We start from the raw sequence: 21,312 nt of genomic DNA on the forward strand, positions 1-21,312 counted from the left end.
GAAACCCAGACGATGAATAATAATTTGTCAGTTATTAGATCTAATAATCACTTAAGGTTTTTTGTTTGTGTATGCATCTGTATGCAACACTAGCTTTGACTTAGGTATGCATATTAATTTTAGATGTCTGTAGTTTTGTGGCATTAATAGTCTACCTTTTAGACTAATCTAATTACTCTATACATTCTATTGATATTTTGCCTTCAGTAAAATAATGTTAACTGTTGGCCTGAAGCTTGTAGTTTTCTTTCTTTCCTCACTAGTTTTCTAAGAATTCTTGCTAGCGTAAATGCTCAAGGATGACATAAATACTATATAAATACTAAAAGACTACAGGGTGTGGTGTAGAAGAAAAGCATAATTCCATCAATGAGTCACTGAGCTAAGGATTTCTGGGTTTTCTTGTCAGTGTTACCACTAGCTTTTTGGGCGTCTCTCTTTATCTTGCCTGATCTCTGATTTCCTGGTCACATCTTACCTATTGAGCTGGCAACAGTTCTGAGCTTCTTATGTACAGTGCTTTCTCTTGTGGTTGGTGGCAAACAAAAATAATAGCTTCTGATGCTAAGGCTCTATCAAAGACTTGTTTAATTTTTAGCATAATAGCTATCTGTATGTATTACAGGAACCCATATTCTTGTAATAAATATAATAAAATTAGGTTCAAATTTAAGGAATTCTACAAGTAAATCATCATGTTGATGTAATGCTGGAAATGCTTATGCAGATAAAGAAATTTCATAACGGGAAAAAAAAAAAGGAAAGCTAATCAAAGCAGAAGGCATACTTTGACATTAATTAACTTGCAAATCAAAGACATTATTGCACAAAATTGATAATGTCAAAATATCAAATGGAGTTTTCCCAGTGCGTGTTGTGGAATAGCATTATTAATAATCCATTCATTCAGTGAGATCTACCAGTTTGGAGCTAAGCAGGTAATAGTTCTTAGGAAAATGTACATATATTACTGTCCTACAATACCCAAGTCTATTGGCCTGGCAATGCCAAGGTGGGCGTTTATATGCTCACTTAATTTCCTTACTTTTCTATACTTGCGTATTTAACACCTGTGCAATCTAGCTTTTGACTATAATTTTTCATAAATGTTAAAAAAAAAAAAATGAGGGAAAGAGTGATAAAAGTAGTATGTACACTATACAGAGCTCACTGACAGGTTTTAAAACTTTAGTTTACCATGTTACCATGAACATCATCACAGCAATAAAATACTGCTGGGTGTTTTTCTTAAATATACCTGCCACTAGAGGGGAATGGAAGCACGTATTTTCTTTCTGGGCTTCATAGCTATTTACTCAAAAGTGACATTGTGATTTCAATCTTGGGTCCTGGAAATGCCAATTCTCTCATGGTTCTGTTCCTCTTCATACCCACTCGTGTCCTCTACCAGACTCTCATTTTCTTTCCTGTATCTGACCCAGAATCTCTTTACAATACCTTTGTTAATCCTTCTCACAAATCCTTCTCTGCTTTATCATTTTTTTTAATTGTCTACTGTTCTTCAATTTTTGACTTTCTTTTCACAGTGCCTTAGTCTCCTCTTCCTGTCTTGTGCTCTCAAGGTCATTTGGTTCTGCTTGACTTTCCTTTCCTATCCATTCCTCTACATTTAAATCAAACTACTTTCTCCTTGCAACTGGGCCCTTGGAGATGAGACCACTCAGATATCTTCTTTGCTTTTTATTCTGATACTTCATGCTACAACATCTTCTGGGAAGCTGGAGAAGCATGAATAGAGAAAGATCTGGTGACTTCCTACAGTCCTGAAGTGAAGAGAGTGTGACTTTAGCTGTGTGGGAATGGAGCATGCGTGGTGCACAGACTATCTTTGCAAAATTTAATTACCAAACTCTTTATGTCTGTGATGACTTATTGAAATTGTGTGAATGTATGTAACTATCTCAACACTGAGTCAATTTTGAATAGTATGGGAAAACTACGTCTGATCTGAATGTAATATTGTAGATGTCTTAGAGCTTTTTAATGAAACAGTAATGACCATGTAAGTAACTTGACTGAAATAATTCTGAAAGGGCCTGTTCATACAATCTAAACTGAGGCACCTAGTTTAAACCATTAGGTAAGCTTGGTTGCTGCAGGGTTTTTTTTAGTCAGTGATGAAATAGAAGTTCTCAGATGATATTTCAGATTGTGAGCTACGTTTCTAATCACAGTGCTCTTTGGAATAGTATATCTTCTGCTGAGTCTATATGGAACCTTATCAAACTGGACCTTTAGTTAGAGGTCTTAACTGGAAAGGCATGAAAAGTTGTAACATTGTGGAAGTGGATCTGTCATTTTATTTTTTACAAAATTAATATTTTAAATTAAAATGTTAATCCTATGTTTCACCACAGGGCAGAAAAAACTCCAAATAAAATCAGTCCAATGATTTCTAATTGTTGAAGTGATAAGCAAAAACAGGGTTCCTTCAGTAGTTCTGAAAACAAGAGTTAGTACGTTCATAACTTAATATATGCTATTCACTATCTGTGGGAAAGAAGTTGCTGGATAGTTCATGTTAACAAGAAAGTCTGAAAAAGCATTTGTTAAAGTCTGCTTTAAATCATTAAATTCCACATCCATTAAGACACAAGTGACGCTGAAGGAAAGTGTTGGGCTCAGCATGTACTAATCACTTAATAGTAACACTTGTTTACAGATGTTAAAATCAGTTCTAAGGATGCATAGATCAGGCCAAGATTTCCACCTGGTCAAATTCAGGAAATGAAGCAAACTTCCTGTTGTGTGTGTTTAGTGCTTATTAAGTTAGCATTTCTGAGCTGTTAGTTACACTATTACCCCCAAAAGCACAGGGAAGTCAATAATACAGTCTATCTATTTCATCCATGGAATCCCCTTACAAGAGTACAGTAAGCAACAAGGAATGGAAAGTTTTGATGACAACAATCTGCAAAAAACATCAGTTACTTCTACCATATATAAACAGGCCTGTATTTTTTATAAATTATCTTGACCACACTGATTGTCCTAAAACCACTTGACCCCAATTAGGATTGAAGAGAAGGGAGTAATATTTCTGTGTCACTTGACATGGTCTACTTTGTTTTATTGTCATAATAAGTTGTGCAGAGAAAAAAATAGTAGTAGTAAAACTCCAAATAAATCTTAGAGCTTCTCACATTATGCCTATAAAATAGCTGATTAAAAGTAATTAATCCCAGCTTGAAATTGAGTCAGAAAATTTATGTGATGAAAGATTGTCTTATAACTGCTAAGACCTTTCTAAAGTAATTTCTTCAAAGGATAGAGTGTTTGGCTGTTTGGATACATTAAACTTGAGAAGAATTACTTTTTACTGAGCTCCCAAGTAAAATGAATGGAAAGAGGCTCAAAATGCATTTTTTTGCAATTACAGTGTTGCAAAATATCACTAGGAGTTTAAAATGAAAAAGACTGTAAGCATCTAAATTTTCTTCGTACTTTGAAAACTAAAAATGTAACAAAGGCCTGAATTTAGTGTAGTAATCAGAGCCATTTTCTGAAAGTGGTCTCTAAAATGAAAGTAAGGCAATCATATTAATTTTATATGACCGTTTGCTTTGTAGGAAGTTAAAGCATGAAGGAAGGTGAAGTCTAGGTACTTGTGTTCATAAAAGGCTAGATAACAGGCACTGATCAGAACATACTATCTGTTCTGTCCTGTTGCTTCGTATTGACATGAAGAGCAGAATTTTGTAACCTCACTATAGTGAAAAAGGCATCAGTTATAAAATAATATTTAAAATCTTTTGTATATGCTGTAATAGATGGATTATTGTTAAAGCAAATAAAGCAGGGTGACAGTTTCAGCAGTTACTTGTACTCAAATCTGCAAAAACTCTGTTTTGTCCATCTTCAGAGGTGTGAAATGTGTTTAGATATCAAAGGTTTCTAGGGAAGTCCCTACTGTATCTCAGTATATTTATAGTACTAAATACGTACACAGGCACCTAAGTTGGAGGCAGCTGCCTCTAATTGTTGCCTGTGTCTGCTGAAAGCTCTCAGTGCTCAGTTTAGGTACTTCACACACCCTACCTCGGGATTTCATCTGGCAGGCACATGCAAAGCATGACTACATTTCACACAAAGACAGTTTTTATTTCAGCATTTTGAAACAGTCACATGGAAGGAGGAGATCCATGTTACAGTCCCCAGCTGAAATCTGATATCTTCCCTTCTAGGAGAGTGCCATAACCATTACATTAAATGTGTTCTAAGATTGTACTCAATTAGATTTTTCTACATTAAAACAAGTGAATGTGCAGGGAACAACAGTGTGAATTTACAGCACCCTTGCTACTCCCCACTAACTCCCCACATGGGAATTAATTTACGCATTTCAGTTTCAGTAAGCTGCCTTTTACAAAGGCACTTCTGCCATGTACTCTGCATACACACAGCTTTTGCTCCTATCCAGTTGTGAGCTGTAACTTACTGGCCAATGTATTGAACTTTGCGCTCCCCTATGTCAACCTCAGACCTAGAGAAGGTCTGAGCTTGTTCTTCAGCTGTCATACAGGTTAGACAGTGGTGAGTGAAATAATTGCAAACATACAGAAACACGGGTGTGGGAGTTGGTAATTAAAAGGAAGAGGTAATAGCTTGTTAAGCTGCTTTATTAGTGTAAGTGGTCGCTTGTGGTTTGAGGTAACTATTTTGACTTTACATGGTAAAGGACTATTCATGTGGGCATTTATTGCTGAGCAAATTTCAAAAGCCAGTACTGTATAGTGAAGATGCCTAAGTGTGTGAGCTCCTTTGCTTTCATTACTTAAGATAATTTAAAGGTATTATTGTATAATATTTGGATATTTTGGAATTATTTGATTTCCCTCAAGTGAAAAATCAGTCTTATCATGTCATATGACCATAATGGCACTAGTAAAAGGAAAAAAATCTTATCAAGTTGGACAAATGTCAGGGCTCATTAATTTTGCAAGTCATTCTTTTATATACCTGAATACAAGTGGAAGAGTGGTCTTTTAAACATTCAGTCTTTGAATTTGTCTTGAAATTAAGAGCTTCAAACATTTTAATCACCCCCTTCTGCCTCATCATTGCATATTCAGTGAAGTTTCAAAGACTTTTTAGTTTTTAGAACAGATACGTCAATATATTTTCTTTTTACAATCCTGTTATGTGTATACACTCTAATGCAGATAAAATCAATGTTTTGTAGTGAAAATAAAGGTATAGAATGTAACTGTATTGCAGTGTCTAGCTTTGGGACCATTATCATAAGTAGTTTTCATTTTTATTGGGTATTTGACTCACCTTTTCTCCAAACAGTAACATTTTTAGTTTCTGACCTTCCTTCTTTTTCTTTTCTCATATATACTGTATTTCAGTTGTGATGAAGTCCTTCAAGGATCTGAGGGAAGAGGAGGGTGTAGTGGGTGTGAGTGTGCCTAGTTTGATGAACTTTTTGAACAGAGTTCTAGGTTATGAAATCACCAGCCTGAGAAGCAGCCAGCAATCAGACAGAGATTGGCATGTGATATTGTGCAGTCTCAGCAAGGAAAAAAGCTTAGCAAGCTTGCAACCCTGAGAAAACAAATGACAAAAACAGACAAGAACAGAGAGGTTAAATCCTTGTCTCTGCTTGGAGCTGAAAGAGAAGCCTCCTCCCTACCCAAAAGATATGAAGCTCTTGGGATAGAAAGAGAAGAGGGTGTAGATAATGGTTCAGATGCAGGAAGAGACAACTGTGTTAAGATCCAAGCTGGAACTAGTGCTGCCAGAATTAGTAATTGGGGACTCTATTCATCTCAGTTGTAGGTCAAGGTACCTCTAATAATTTGTATTTAATACTGCAGTACTTACAGCAAATACTCTAAAGGGCTTCCCATTTTACTGGAGTTGGAGTACATTTTCTGTGTGCTTTGTTTTATGTGCAAAGGCAATTAAATACTTTTGGTACTTGGTGACAGTGAAAGATGAGTAGTGGGTAGCAGTCTGTTAGACCTTGTCCTCAGGGTCAGCCATCAGAAAGAAATCAAGAAATGAGCTGGTGGCCTGTGGGATTTAGCAGAAGGTGCTGCAACCTTTATCTATAAAGAAACCCTGCTGAGGAGTTGTCCTCATCTTCTTGATTTCTTTAAAGGATTTGGATATCTCCCAGTTTGGATTAGAGAGGAGGGGAATAGAATCCTGTATCTGTTTTATCTCAGTCTCTGGGATATACGTGTTTAAATAAGAACTCTGGCCTTCTGTTCAAATTCAGCTATTTCAGTGCCCGTGTCATCCTTCTGCTGTCAGAATCAATGTGTGATGTGATGATATAGGAAATGGCAGCAAATACTGTTTCTAAGCTTTGCCTGCTTTAGCATAGGCTCTGCAATAGATCATAAGTGATACGATCACATATCAAGTATTCTAAAATAGCAGATTATTTTAAGTAATTACACCAGATCATGTATTTGGAGATCAGCAGTTGCCCAGAAAAAAAAACAAAAACCTCTTATGGCTGACCCTCCCAAATCTCATATGTGAATGTCATATGAATAATGTTCTTGCATGGATAATCTCAAGAATGACTCTTCTGTTGTATTTTACAGCCACACTAATGCCAGAATTTATTGTTTAAACTGAGACTATTTTCGCAGTAAAGCTGCATGAGTCCCTCTCTCTGTATCATAGCATCTGGCTTCTGACATCTCTGTGTCTTGATGTCCCCCAGAACTGGAGATCTGCAGGGACCCTCAGCAATGCTCCTCCCCTGGGAGTATGAGATGGAGCCCAGCAGGGTTGTACTGCTTTGCACCAGCTCCATTGCCTCGTTACAGGTGTGTGAGCAAAGCTCACCTCAGTGGTAGGGTGCAATGGTGACATGCTCAGCATGCAGTGTGACAAGCTGTTGGCATTGGGATCAGCGGGAGTTGGAAAGCACTCGGCACCTAGTAGGGAGTGAGCATTCATTACCCTCAAGTTTTGGAGTATGTAACTCCCCCTGCCTACTCCTCCCTGGGAGATTAACCTAAATTTTTAGAAGTGGAGGACGTGCAGACAGGAAGACAGATGTGTACAGCAAGTCTGAATGAGATGGTAGCACTGCCCCCACACTCTGTCTTCTGCACCCATAGTTCCTCCTAGTGTTAGGGAATTCTGCAAGTCTGATGGTTGTGGCCAGAAAAGACGAACTACAGGAGAGGGTAATTTTGCCTACAGTTATGAAAGACAGGAGTTACTGTCGTTGTTTTGGCTCTGTGGGATGCCACGTTGTTGCATACATGTTAGAGTGTTTTATTGTATCACTCTCTCATGCTGTGTTCATTTGTAGGGACAACATGACTTCCATAATATTTATTTTAGGGTCATTTTATTACATTAATAATACAGATTTGGATTGTAATTAAAGCCTATATGATTTGTTTTAATGGCTTGCAGCTTGGTTCAGCATATGTTTCGATATTATAAAACTACTTCAATAGACAATGGATTCATTTGTCCCTTTTACTTGTTAAAATGCATGTGTACTTCATCAGGTTTACTCTTTGTGAACTTTATGAGTGTGGAGTTAAATAATAAAGTCACGTGCAGACACTTGCCAAATTTGGGACTTAATTGATTATGACTGCCCTTGTGAAAGAGCTGAAAATACAAGCAATCATAATTGTATTTAAATATTAAAATAATAATGCTTTGCATATCTAACCACATCTTAGTAACTATTCCACTACTGAGTCACTTGGATAGAAAATAGATTACTGAGCAGGATAAGTTTATATCTTATTAAGGAGTGCATGCTTTTTACTTAGGCATCCTACAAATGAAGTTTGTTCTTTTAAAACTCCACTTTTCAATTCAGTTTGATTATTCCTGCTTATGGTGTTCTGTAAGTAGTGATCTCTGTCTTCTGGCCTAATCTTTACTGTACTTTATTATGCTTTATACAAAGGAATAATTTTGCTTCCTTTTGTTAATTTCCAGTATTTTTTGACAGTGAGTTTATGATGTCCACATCATCTGCTACAAAGATCATTTTCACTTCCAGTTCCTTTAAACTGTTTCTCTTGTAAAAGGACCCGACTCCTGAGGTGTTGAACATTTCTGATGAGGAGTCGGGTACCGTGACTGCAAAGAGTACTTCAATGCAGCTGAAACAATATTTGGTGAGGATTTCATAGACTTTATTGTGACACCTAAATATCATACCTCAAGCCAAATTCCTGTTAATCAGTTTTGTTTTCCCTTTATATATTACAGGGAAGAGAAATGGAAAAATGTGAATCACCAAGTTTTCATTTCTCTGTTCCTTTTCCATTGTTCTTTCTCCATTGAAAAGGAACAAAAGAATCCTGACTTGTTCTCTCTTTTTGTTCACTTGTTTTAACAGTGATCATTCTGTGCACTCTTTTATATTCCTACATAACAGCATCAGTGGTAGCCAACTACTTTTCCTGTTCTGAAACATCTGATGTATCAAAATGTTTTATAATAAATTGAGGTAATCAAATCTCATCTCAAAAACTACCAATGTAGATATTAAGAAGCTGTATCTGTTAATTGGCTGTGGGTCCTGGATGTAACTGTTATGAGTTTTGGGATAGGTAATAGGAGGATCCAAGCCTGAGACTTGGATTGTCTTCTGTAGCCTACACAGCAGCATAAATTCCTGTTCTGTACTACTAATGTAATGAAAGGTTTTATACATCATTTTGTTTTCCTGTCATAGTAGAAAAATCAATATATATTTTTAATAAATTTGAAGGCTTTTTGCTCAAAAAAAAAAAAAAAAGATTAACATGCAGTTTAAACCGTTTCAATGTATGGTTGTCAAATGTTCTGCTAAAGTCTTCTGAAAATAGCCAGATTATCCCCATAAAACACACACGCTTATTCTTGAAGTTATGCTCAAAGGGTCTTAAATTCTTAAGTATGAGTGCCCTTGTTTGCCAACACATGCATGTGCTGTTCTAATAAGAGCCAGCTCTGAAGAAGCGTCTTAAACGTTTAAAGTTAATATGTGTTTAAATACTTCCCCAAGTCAGGGCCTGAAGCATTGCTGCTTGGTGATGTTTATTTCTGCTCATCTATAGAGCACTTTTATTAGATTTAGAGTTGGACGAGAAAAACAACAACAAATAAATCCAAAGGCTTGTGTGGCTTAATCCATCGGAAAAAAAAAAAAAAAAGAGGGGGGGAAATGAAGTGTTTCACAGTTGGTGAACATCAATTTAGAGCCTACCACAGAAGTCTGGCACAGATCTTCTCAAGTTCCTGTGAACCGTGAGAGGTATGGAACTCAGTATCATTGGTGTGATAAAAATAAGTAAAGGAGAAGCTTTTCCTTTTAAGATAGATTGGAAACAGACTGCATAAAGTACATTGTGCCAAGGTGCCTGTGATAAGAAACAACTGAATTCAGTAGCACCTGAGGCCCTTCCTATTGCTTTATTCCTAAGGGAGTATATTTGTTCCAAAATGAACTGTCTTGCCTCCTCATGCTTGCTTGCCTTATCAGACTTGACTCAAAAAAGCTAAAAAAAAATAAGCCTTTTTTTGTTTAGCTACTGGATTAGTTGAAGTCTGTTTGTGAAGATAGTGATGCTAATATTACTAATGACCTCCTGGTTGCTGCCCAATTTGGAAGGTAAATGGTACTGCTGTAGCATTTGGTTTTGAGGAATGAACTTATATCAAATACAGCCTCGTCCAAAATCTGAGCTAGAGTCTGCACTTGTAGTTTGGGCACATCTCAGATCTGAGCATTGTCATCCCTTTGCTGTTTCACAATCAAGAGACGTCATAATGATATAGCACAGTTCTGTGGGGTGGTTTTAATATTTTTTTTCCTATAGGGAAAAGAGAAACAAATATGAGCCAGTGGCTATCAGTCTGAATGGTTATGATGCTAATGAAAATCTGGAACACCATTGCAAACTGGAATGTTTGGCAGAAGAAGGAATATTTCTGTGCTGTTTATGAGGTATATAAAAAGGTCAGTGTTACTTTATAGATATTTAGTCTTAGCAGTATTTTCTCTTTTATGGTGTACTTTTTCTTGTTTTCTAACAGCTGTGATTTTTTGTTCTAGATATGGAATGTAGTTCTTTGACTGGTTGGTGTGTTGTTGGGAAATACACTGTTTTTCTAAATTCCAGACACATTTTGCCTGTATTATTAAGAAAACATTGGTCTTGGAATAATAATTGGTAAGGTTATTTTAAGCTGTTGTCTTGAATTTTCTAAATCTTCAAAAGAAAGAGTTAGAACAATAAAAAAAAACTAGTCAAGGCTCAGTTTCTTTTGTTCTACCAGGCGTATCATCATTAGGTCTATTGGCAAAACTCCATTCATTGTAATGGACCTACATGAATTTTCAAAAGTTGTAGACTTGGACAATGAATCTTTGAATGTTTCAGAATTCTTGACACGTCCTCTGGCCCTACCAACATGCATACCAAATACAGGACTGTTTTCATGTGATGCTAACCTGCATTTCTAGAAATAAAGGAAAGAAAGTTACTTTTTATGCTGATTATCAATTGCGTTATCCAATAAGAGGCAGCAATAGATAGTGAAGTAAAACTGTGGTTGTGCTAGAAATACACTTAAGACCTATACTAAATATAAGTTGCTTGTTCAGCAATTGGAATGGTTCCTTGAAAAGATGTTTCAAGTAAAGTATTCGATCAGGAAGGGAGTGATCGGGAAGTTTTACATTTTGGACTCCTATTATTTTTATGTTATTTTATCTCCTTAGTGATTATTTAGGAGGGGAAAGTTATATTTCTGAGGTGTCATACTACCCCAACAGGTGATTAGATTTTGAGAGGCATTGACATGATTTGAAATATATAGCTATGTAGATGCTTTCTATTACAGCCAAAGGGCTGCGAAATCTTGGTGGCTTGCATTCTTTTCTGTTGTGACTTTCTGAATTAAAAAAGGTAGGTAGAAAACTGAATGTTAAGGAGCACAATTAAAGCCCATTGATTTAAACTATATCTTATTATTGTAATAGTCGAATGACTGTTCTCCCCCTGTGTGGCCTACAGTACATAGGTATAACATGGTAATAGCAGCTGTGAAAACAGTCTGCCTTCCCTATGTTTAGATACCTATCTGTGGCTAGGGAGTAACAGAGGAAGTCAAAACTCCAAGAATATAATGAGGGTAGAGAATGTACAGTCAGTGCATTTCTTCCAAATCTTGCTAAGTGAAGCAATTTGAAGACTTGTCCTTCTGTTCTGTCAGATTTACCAATGAACTTTCTCTGACAGATTTTACATGCTTAATCTTGTTCCTTTGGAGACAGAGCCTCCAGTGCTGTGAAATTGTGGCTTGGAACATAAATCTTCCTTCCACTGAAACGAATGTGATTTATCCTATGCAGAGGCACAGACAGATAGGTTAGGTAATGAATAAATAAATTGGGCACTACTGTCTGTTTTTGAGAGTAGCTCTTCAATACACAGTAAGAAAAGTTAAATTGGTGGATAGGCTAACATTATACATCTGATTTAGTAGATGATAGGGGATTTTGTAAAAGATGGTCAAGGTAATCAAGTTTTGAAGAAAAATATAAATTTTCTTTACAATGGTAACATATGCTTTCCAGAGCATTTTCTGTACAAAAGCTTTCTGTTTCTTCTTCCCAATTGTGTATTTTGGCTTTTTGAGACAAGTGGTCAGTGTAGAAAAAGTAGGCATCTGAACATAACCTTGACAGACAGAGGACAGATGTTTGATGTGAGTGTTAAATGTAAGTTGTCAACACAATATGCAGCTTCACCTATTGAAGGGTGCAGTTGTTAGTACCTGCCTGGAGATCAATGAACAGATTCATACGTTTTGGCATATATCATTCCTTGGGACTCATACAGTATGTATACTTTCATTGATCTGTCCATTTGGAAGTGGCTATTGCTGTTCCCTAATTCAAAGTCTGTTTATTTCTAGCAGGATTTTTTTTTTTTTACTTTATGACTTTAAAAGCAGTAACAAGGCATATAAAACAAACAAAAACTTAGACAAATACTGCATTAGGCTGGTGAACTGTTTCAGTGATCCAGTTTTCTTTCATAAATTGTAAGTAGCTAGGCAAACTATGGAATTTTGTTGTAATCTAAATTATTTTCTCTGTCTAGATGCAGACAACCTTCAGATCACAATCACCTGCTCTCTCAGCTGATGGCATTCCTTTTTTTCAAGTCCATTTTGATCCCAAGTTATGGGCTTGATGTTAGTCAATTTACTCTTTCCATCATCAACTTTTTTCTATAGTAATGTTTTGAAAATCTAACTGGGATAACGTTCTACTGCGAAGAAGAATGACCAGTAATGGAAGCAGACAAAATAACTCATGAAGTAAATGTTTTGCCACAGATCAGAAGGAAAACCTGTAAGGAAATCCAATGTCTTCTTCACTGATGTTTCCCATTTGCCCTGCCTTCTAATGCCTCACTACTCTGTTAATCTTATGTTTCTTTAATTGCTTGAAGAAATTTTATTATTTCTTCATGTTTTAAAAAGTATTTATTAACTAAGCAGTTTCTTGATATCTATATTGTCTATTAATACTATTGTTTAATTTAGGAAAAGTAGAGTGGCACAGGGGAAAGCACTGCCTAAATAATTGCCGGATGATCTGGTCAGATATTTAGTAGTCTGAGCTGGTACTTGGAGTGGAAGGCAACACTGAAAGGATCATCTTGCTCTGAAACAGAAGGATTTCTGTACTGCTCTGGGAAAGATACAGGGGCTGGAACATTTGTTGTCCCTGGGTCTAAGGATTCCTCTTGAAATTGCTCTGTAGGTTTAGTGTTATGTACTGCCCTGAGGCATTAACTGTACGTATAAAAAACTTTTTAATCCACACAGTAGAAAAAGTTGTTGCCTTGGTTGTTTTGAACATGCAGCTCTACTAAAATTTGCAACATTTACATACTTTTTCATCTCCCGATCTTCCCCAAAATATCCATCTTGTTCCTGTCCTTACATGCTACCGTGGAAACTGCTATGTTAGCATGATTCTTTCACCATGATGCAAACAGCAAACCAGTAACACTTTTACTCCCTGTGACCATGCTAACTAAGGACCTGTTTTGCTCATTGTGTTCAAGTCTGTATTCCATAATCCCCTTGGTATTCACATTTTAAAATCACAGAAGCTGATTTTAGCAACAATAATGCCAGTGAGAACTGCAAGAGCTCCTCACCTCTGGGAAGCTGGCCCACATCTCTTTTGTTTTGAACATCGAATGGATCCTAAATGAGAAACCTTTTATATTTTGGAAACTGGGAGGGAGCTGAACCAAATTTCTTCCCACTTGGCAAGAATAGAATTACTCTTGATGGAGACAAAGCATGGAAAATTCTAGTCTGAGAGGATTATTTTTGTCAACATTATGACAAGCCTGTACATGGAGTTTAGCATAGAAATCCCTTCTCACATTCAATACAGTGACAGTGGAGTACATTTATTAGAAAAAAAAAGTTAGATTTTAGATTTATATTCGCCAAACAATTGCTAGTAAGCAAAAAACAAAACCAGATCAACATAATGATGTTTTTGTCAAGCGTAACAATTTTGGTTTGGCCCAAATGTACAGATACAGATTTGGACTTTCTACCACAGGTTGCCAAACATTTGTTTTCATTTATATCTGTGTATATGTGAGTGTGCAAATTGACAAAGTGAATTTGACTCCAAGGAGAACAGAGGTATGATCTAAATCCCAGCACAAATCCTTCCATTGACTTCACTGGGAGCTGGATCAGCATCACAGTGAGAATGTGAGGGTGTCCAGAGTTAAACTATCAGTCAGTTCTTCATTCAGCTCTCATTGAAATCAATTAAATCATTCCGTTAACTCCAATCATTGTTGGATCAAGCTTGCAAACACGAATTTTGTGCAATTAAACATATGGGGGCTATTCTATTAAGCATATTTTGAACAGACTAGGGCAACAGAATTCAAGGACAGAGGGCTGAAAGCCAGTATTAACTGAGTACAAACTATTAGAGATTAGAAAAATGCAAAATTAGCTACTTGTAAAAGGCAATGGCTTATGAAATAAATCAGAAATCTTCACTCTTTGTAAACTGTCTTTAGGATTTGAAGAGGATTGAGATGTGACTGACTCTTTGTTAGTTCTGTTTCAGAAAAGCAGTCCTATTCAGACAGCAGTAAAGCAATGTGACTTAATTGTATGCATAGCTCCTTTCTTAAGGAGGGATGGAATTAAACACACGCTTTAGTGATTTCCTGACCTGGGGCTTTTATTCTCCTTCTGTGAATATTAGTAAAAGTACCTTTTTGTTCATACGAACACTCATGAAAAGCACATTTTGAGCCCCTGGCTCAGATTTGCTTAATCTAATCAAGAGGAAAGTCACATGATGTATATAATAGGTAATCAGTTGCCCAATTTGTGGATGACCATTAGATCATTTAAGATTTTTGAAGTTGTAATAACTTGCCGTGTGCTCTCAGGTTATTCATAAATTTAAGAAATCTGCTCTTGTGCACTAGATGTCCTCTCAGTGAGGAGCATTGCAAGATAGGGATCATTTGTTGCTGGAAAACAGATACAATTGAAAGAAACTTCAGCTTTTTCATAAGGCAAAACAAAGCCATGAATTGCTTCAAATGTGAAAAGAGCTTTCATTATCTGTATTGCTCAGAAGTTTTCTGGTTGAAAAGAAATACACCCAGGTTAAACAGTCTCCTTGCAGTCAATCTTGTAAAAAATTGTGCATAAAGTACAGATGTGGAAGTTAGAAGAAAACCAGCAACCCTTACAGATATCTGCAGGTACTTTTCAATAATATTACAAATTTTATTTGTGCAAGCTCAGATGAATGCGATATTTGTGTGAAGAACTGCATACTTTTGAAAAGCCTTTGAAAACACGTGGGAAAGCAGTTCTTGTTTCATGTGTTTGTGTACATGTCCCATATGATAGACAAACTTTTAACCAAGGATTTCTTGGTCAAATGATCTCATTTATTAATTGTAAACTAAGCTATCTAATCTGGCCCAGGATTTTGTCTTCATATGGTGTAAATCAGGCTTATCATCATGTGGTGTTCTTCGGACTTATAGGGAGTTTTTGACTCAACAATTAAATATGATCTCTGTTCAAGACAGGACCATAATGGAGCAGAAACATTAAAGAAGAGTGCTGAAGGCCCCAGAAATCTGCACCTCAGTATTACTCTTTTTTTTTCTTCTGAAGGACGTTCTTAGCTCAGCTTAGTTCAGCTGGCTGTTGCTCATGCCAGCCTATCATCCAGAATCCAGAAATATCATGAAGAAAGCAGCAGCTTCAGGAATTGGTCTTCGGCCCAAGCATCTCTGGGTATTTGTTGCAGAAGGATTCTCTTTGTTATTTCAGAAAAGCAGTTGTGTGTAATCCCACGTACCTCTTCAGGGCAATACCTGAATCCATGTTCACAGTTCCTCCATTCTCTTACAGAATGGACATGGAAACTCTCCATGAACAGTCTTGGTCCTATCAACTCTTACCTCTGGAAGCTTCATCTAGGTAAGCAAGGGAATTGAAGCAAAGCCATCGTTGTGCCAGTTTTTATAGGAGAGTAGGGATACAGGGACATAAAGACATACTTTTACTTTCATATTTTTTTTCCTCTTAAAATCTTGCTTATGAAATGTCATAAGTTACTCATGCCATCTCCTACGTGCATGTGAACAGAATTACTTCCTTTATTCTCCACTTAGCAGAACTTAGTTCTTTCAGTGTTTTGGAAAGAGGACCATGTAGTTTGCTTGATGCAGATAGACAGAATTGTTTTACACATTTTTAGATAAATAAAGATGCAATGTATCAGAATTAAATTAACTCAGCAAAGGTCACTTGTTTTAGATGTAACATTATCATCTTATTTCAATAGACCAATTATCACTTATGATTCCTCTTTATTTCAGAAGTTTGCTTTTGAACCATTTTGTGTTCGATGTCAGGCTATGCTGGTGCCTCAAAGTTGATTAAGCAAACATTTAGCCCTTTATTTTTCTTCTTGTAGTTGTATTCATTAAGATGATGGTCGATATTCTGTTCATTTATTTATTTGTTTAGCGTTTGCTAGATTCAGTATGCTGTGTGGAGTACTCTGTGCAGAAGAAAATATTTTCTTCTTGAAGTATGAAGTGAGCACTAGAAATGACCTCTGTCATTTTACGTGCTCCTGAAAAAAAACAAAGTTAAAACATATTTTTTTCAATTTACTGGAGAAAGCAACAGTTTTGACTCTACCTTTAGTCTTCGGGAGAGTTAGTCAACTTAGATAACATGCTGCTGTTTGTGCTTTATACTTCCAGTTCCTATTAATGACTAGTTTATATGTGTGAAGGATTTGTTTTCTTTAGTTGAAATACAGATGGATTCATATGAGTTTCTTTTAATTATGCACTTGGCCTTGGATTTAAGAAGAACAACACAAGAAAAGAAAACCTTTGCAAAATGCTGCCATTCCAGCTTTGTTTCTAAATCTGTCAATACAAGAAGGAGGAAGTGGAGCTCAGACTGTGCAGAGAACAGAGGCTCAGATCCTTTAGGTATCTGACACATAGCTTATGTGGATTTCAGTAAGAGCTTGGTCTATCTTCATTTAAACGAGAAGGCTTTTAGTACTTATCCCTTATGAATGTTTACTTTAAAGATATGAATTCTTTTCTTATTTGTTATGTATGATGAAGCTTAATTAGAGATCTAGGAACTCAACAGGTACTTAAGGTTTGAGTACTGTTATAACAAATAAAATGAGCAAGATTCACAGGATTTCTTGTGCTGCAACTGTACGTACATATAACCAGTTACTGAGATTTACGTAAATAGCTGGTATGGCCATGGTGATGAAAACAGTGAAGATAAATAATAAGTCATAGTTCCCTTTTAGAAGTAGTATAAATTCTACATTACATTTGAGCAACTAATGAAAGCTGATTTTAAATCATTTGATAGAAGCTAGAATCCTTGATAATGACACCACTACTTTTCTTCCCAGGATAATTATTAACTGACCAAAGTATTCCTTGGATTTGATGGTCTGCTGAAGATATAAACACTCAAAGATTTCTGCAAATCATCAATACTTTATTATGCAGCTTCTGCAGTACTCAGGCACTGATGTTGCCAGGAACGCTCATATCAAATCATTTACAATAGTAATGTAAACGATACTACCATAATCCATGTGGATGGCTCTCCCTTCAATGTGTGACTCTTGATTGGTGCTTCCAGAAAGCTAAATTCAGTGCAGTTCTGTCAACTGTGTTCTGGACTCTTGTTGATTTTTCTTCTTGTCAGCTTTAAGTAGCATTTTCCACAATGAACTTCTGTTTTTCAGCTTATTACTAGCCTGAAAATTACGAAATATGAATTTGATTTCTGAAGGCCAAACTTAGTGTGCTAACTGTTCAGACTGTTTGTTAATATAATTGTTATTATGATCTGTTCAGGTACAGCTGTTTGCAGAAAGAATAATGGCATGCATTAGAGATAGCAATGCAAAACTGAGGATGCTAGCAAGACAAGCGCTGATTTCTGAGTAATGTTGTCTATAGTGATAGGTAAATGCAATTTTATTTTCAAGTACTGCAGTTTAAACAGAAAGTTTAAGAAAAACTGCCCTCTCTGACTATGAACACATGAATGGTGACCCCACTTTGACTTCAGTGTACTCTGACCATGATTTAGTTTTATGAGATTTTTTTTCTCATAAGGCGATAACTCTGTGAGTAAAAAATAACACCAACCATTAGGATTTTTCCTAGCAGGAAAAGAAATGTGTATAATGGCATGTCTCGCATTGTGGTCTGTTACTGATGGTTTCATTGGAAATTTTTATTGGAAAAGGGATGTAGGGGAAATAAAAACTCCAGCAAACAGCTTGCCTAATGCTTTCACTGTAAAGCATACAAAGAACAAGTCTCTAACTGGTAAAAATGTTTCTGAGCTCTCACAAAATGTTTTTTGTTTGTAATCTTAGGGTCTAGAAAGACCAGATCTTCAAACCTGGTACTTAACACCCCCACCCCCAACAAAATAGCGTTTCAGTTAAGGATAGATTTTTTTCTGAGCAGTTTATAACCCATATCATAACAAGGACTTAAAAAGGAAGTGCTGACACGTATCTAGAATAGGTTCCAATGAAAATGTTGTATGGCTTCTGGAGCACACAAACATGCATAAGATCACAGCCCTTGTCCTCAACCCCCCACCACCCAAATATGTGTTTTAGTGGGATGCATGTGAATTTTTGTGGTGGCAAAGCCAAGCAAAAGAGAGAATAATTGAATTTGGCCTCTAATGACAGGAATGCAAATGCATCACTCCATGTGCTTTACAACTTTTGATTGTATAGTAAGTGACATGATATTACATTCTGGAGAGTAAGAAACACTTTTCTGACACAGAAGGTTAGGAAGAAAAATAAGATTTTATGAGTTAAGCTTGAGTGAGAGACAGATGGAATGAGAAAAACAGTTATTTAATGTTATCTGCACTTGGAATAAAACATAAGAGTTGTGATGTGTCTCCTGATTTTCTAAGCAAACACAATCTGTAGCAATTGTGCTGTGTGGCAGGAAATTATCTGAAATAATGAACTGGTCAAGAACACTAAAACTGATACTCTTCACATCAGCATCCAAAATGTGGAACCTGCCAAAAAATTCTAATTGCGGTATACTCTGTCCAAATTATTTTACTACTTGCCAAGAAGGACTTTGAAATATTTGGCAGAGCCTTCCATCAGGAGAAAATGAAACAAGAGAATGAAGTGGAACACAATAAAGAAAGAACCTCCCCAGGAAAAATATCAGGTTTAGATGGGTTGGCCTTCTATAGAGTTGATAACGACATAACTCATAATGAGTATATCTAATCAGAACTGATTTACCAGATAGAAACAATGCATTCAGATTAAAAGCCTTTCAGATTTAAAGGTGATACTTTTTCTAATGGCTGCCAGAATACTGTGATATTCACGATATAAGCTAATATGAAAGATCAGAGATATTTTTCTATTGATTTACTTAGATGGGCAACTTCAATGCATGAAACTGTACAGAAATTTCACTAGCTAAGTAAACTGTAAATTAAACTATCATGAGTAACTCTAAAGAAGATTTTAAAATTAATTCTTTGAATTTGGTTCACATCTTCTGATGACTGGGGACATATTAAATATTAACAGTCCATTAAAGGGATTTGTAATCTGGGACTAGCATGTAAATAAACAAGTCAGTTCGTTATGAAAATTTTCCTTTGTTTCTTGTGCACATGCAAGAAAATTACAGTTCTATTTAGCCCTCATCTGCCTATTTCTGAGAAGGGAGTAGTACAAACAGTACCCTTAGGATAGGCCTGAAGAAGTATTGTGAGATTTTCAGTTCAGTTCAGTGTAGCCTGAAAAGAAAGCTGTTAAAATATGGCTACTAGTTCTGTCTAATGGGATTCCAGGCTCTGCTCGTATGTTGTAGCCATTCTTTTTCATAAAATATCATATGCTGAAACTAATTTTTTCATGCCTATTAAGCCCTTGATAGTGTCTTTGGTATAATCAATCATAGCATGTCAGATCAAAGATGTTTTCAGATGAGATTCTCATTCCAGATGTCGTTAGTGCTTGTGATGAGTCTTGCTTACCAAACAAAATTCACAGGAGATTTGAGCTGCACATTAATTTCCTCAAGTGGATCCTCTTTCTGAGCTCTGCTGCCTTGATCACAGCTTTCTTATAACTTTGTTTTCTCCAACACCTTTTTGTAGGACAGGCAACGGGAAGAACAACATGTACTGGGTCTGACATGTGTGTGCCAGTGAGCACTCTCTCGTGAGATGATGGAGTAGTACCACCCATGGCTGGCTCTATTTACCTTTGCAGCTCCTAGGAGATGTGAGAGCCAAAAACAGATTAGAGGACCCAGATCAGAGATTTTTGAGCTCTGAATTTGGCAGGCAAATGGAGGAGGAACAGACTTTACAGTATTGTGTTTTGAGATGCATTTATTCTTAACTGTGAAAGCTGCACATATTATGTTACTGTATCAGGATCTTAAGCAGATGTTTAGATTTTACAGAGAAGAGCATATGGAGAATTTTTCAATCTTCCTTTAATTAAAAAAATAAGTTACCTTTCATTTTACATAGTGATGTTTAGAGGAGGACTGTCTACATCATTGCATCGAACTCCTTTAGTATAAGGTTGTTTTTTTCCTTCTGATTAGGGTGTAGACTCCCACCGTAACTCTGGAGCCAGCATCAGTTTTGAAGTATCTTGAAAAAAAATGCTTAGGGTGGGATTCCTCAGACTTTTCTGTAAGGTCATCATAATTTAACAGAAAAATTGCAAAACTGGTCAGTTTATTCATTTCATAGGCTTTTACCCTATGTCTTGTTGCTGTTTGCATTTAAATAGCAAGCCTGTTTTGAAGCTTGACCAATTGGTATGTGAAAAATGTGTATCATACGGAAGGAGTAATGTCTTACTTTTCTATTCATATGATATATTATTATTATTACTTATTATTATTATTTTAATAGAAAGGCCCTGAAAACCTCTAAAAATATTCAGTGAGCTCTACCAGTCTCTACACTGCAGTGTATTCATCAGAGAACATGCATAGGGAACACTACCTACATGTTTTAGCCCAGCACAGATGTGTACTTTTTATCAGTCTTGCAGTTGTCCCCATTTACCTTGCTTTGATATGCACTGACAAATGATCTTGGACTATATGAGCTGGATTCCTTTTGGATGAAACTATGCTGGAAGATATGCTGCAGCATTGAGGCTAATTTGTTCCAGATGCTATAGGTCTTTCAGACCATGTATCAGATTAATCAGAAGTTTAATAAACATACTAGCAAACAAACATTAACGTTAGAAATCCCCAAAGTGTTGCCCCTTGAATGCGTACTGTCTGAACTTTGGGTCCTTAGTGGCAGAGTTTTTTATTGCTAATAACCACTTTTATAGTTGTAGTTCTAGCTTCAACTTCTGAGATTACATATTTCTGTACAGTTTTGGATCTTGATTAAGAAACTGTTTTCAAGCCATCTTAAAGAAGAAAATCTTTCTTGAAGAGAATCCCTCCAGTTTATTTGTCTCTATTTTACCAATGCTTTGCAAGATACAGTTAAAAAGACTTGCAGAAAAATATAAGTTCTGAGTTGCATTATTTTATGTGACTGTTTTTTGTAGAATCTGATTTTGCCTCTCTTGTATATGGATTGTAGAAAATATCTCCAAACATTAGGAAATTCTAAGAACAACTGTATATTTCACTTGGTCTCATATTTAATATAGACAGA

The sequence above is a fragment of the Cyrtonyx montezumae genome, unplaced genomic scaffold (assembly GCF_038088225.1).
Source record: "Cyrtonyx montezumae isolate F1298 unplaced genomic scaffold, pur_monq_1.0 scaffold_2, whole genome shotgun sequence".
In the NCBI taxonomy this organism is placed as follows: Eukaryota; Metazoa; Chordata; class Aves; order Galliformes; family Odontophoridae; genus Cyrtonyx; species Cyrtonyx montezumae.